At 39.3% G+C, this 1,364-nt stretch overlaps 1 protein-coding gene across 5 annotated transcripts in view; it reads right to left on the reverse strand.

The window, feature by feature from the left end:
• LOC113203300 (procathepsin L-like) overlaps nt 1–1,364 on the reverse strand; it is a 601,094-nt gene that overhangs the window by 174,141 nt on the left and 425,589 nt on the right. The window lies entirely within an intron of this gene.

The raw sequence follows: 1,364 nt of genomic DNA on the forward strand, positions 1-1,364 counted from the left end.
AGCTACCCCCTTGTCTAAGTTTGCAGTGCACCAGTACTGATGACTGTACTCAGTAATCGACAATAAATTCCATCCACCACTGAAACACCGTGTTATGCTCAATTTTCCTTTTTTATTTATTGTACCGCACACTGTGCCGGGCTACTGTGGCATTCTATCTGATTTAACTCTCTTTGCGGTGAAACATAAATGGGGTCCGAAATAAGTCGGCTCAGAATGTAACACATCTTGCATTGAAAAACAATTATGTGGGTGAACGGCAACTAAATAACCTGATATGTTCGGTATAAGGACAATTTTCTGGCTGTTTAGTTTGGAAATATTGAAGTAAATTTTTAACATTATTAACAAATTTTAATGTGTACAAGAAATTTGATTTATTGTTATAGTGTAACTATGCTAGCAATCTCTTTTTTAAAAGGGACGTTTCCTCCCGTATATATGAAGTTTGCAACTGTGTAACAGACTTAAGTGTGCAACAACGAGTTAAATATTTACAATTGCTCTTATGCGTAGTTGCGCACGTGCAAGTTTTTAAAGCCTTAGACGTTTATTTGTTAGTGCGTAACAGTCCTGCTGAACACTTTCAACGCAGTAAGACTCCTGTCTGGATAAGTATTCAACAGAGGAGTTGCACACCTACAAGTGCAAATCGCCTGATGTGAAAAGTTATAAGTGAAAACGTTTCAGTTACATACATGCATTTACGTAACTTTCATTTGAACACTTTCGATTGTGAAGCAGTTGTACAATGCCCATTGCCTTGCGATTAAAATGTGACATTAAATTCTCCTAAAGGACATTCCTACGGAGAGGTTGATGCATTTTAAGTTAAGTTTTCTGATTTCACTAACAAGCAGATCTGCCTTTCTTCCCTGGCCGCTTTTGGATCCGCCTTTGTTTTCCGACTGCTTATAGATTCACCTTTTCTGTATGGACACCTCGGAATCAGACAAGATCAAGAAAAGATAAGACACCGAACTTTATCACGAACAAGGTATAAAGGGGCACCTGATGGCTGTCATCAGCACAGGGCAAACTGTCTCCGGTGAGAACTAAAGGCGTAGGAAGGTAGGTAAGCTGCTCAGCCAAAGTGAACAACTAACAACTAGTAGTTTTCTCACAACATGTATCCGTCGTGTTATCGGCGTAAACCATTAGTATTTATTGCCGGTGTGCAGCGAGGTGACTAATGACCAACCAAATTTCTAAAATGTTGTGCTGTGGTACTATCTCGCACAACTAATTGGACACAAGATTTATCACTTTACACTTCAATCAGAAAATTAGAGCTCTTAATTATTTAGCTGTAACTGCGACTTAAGGACTGCCTTCGCTGGTCATAGATTTTGCCGTTCCCCGCA

This window comes from Frankliniella occidentalis, unplaced genomic scaffold (assembly GCF_000697945.3).
Source record: "Frankliniella occidentalis isolate FOCC.00 unplaced genomic scaffold, Focc_3.1 Scaffold41, whole genome shotgun sequence".
NCBI lineage: Eukaryota > Metazoa > Arthropoda > Insecta > Thysanoptera > Thripidae > Frankliniella > Frankliniella occidentalis.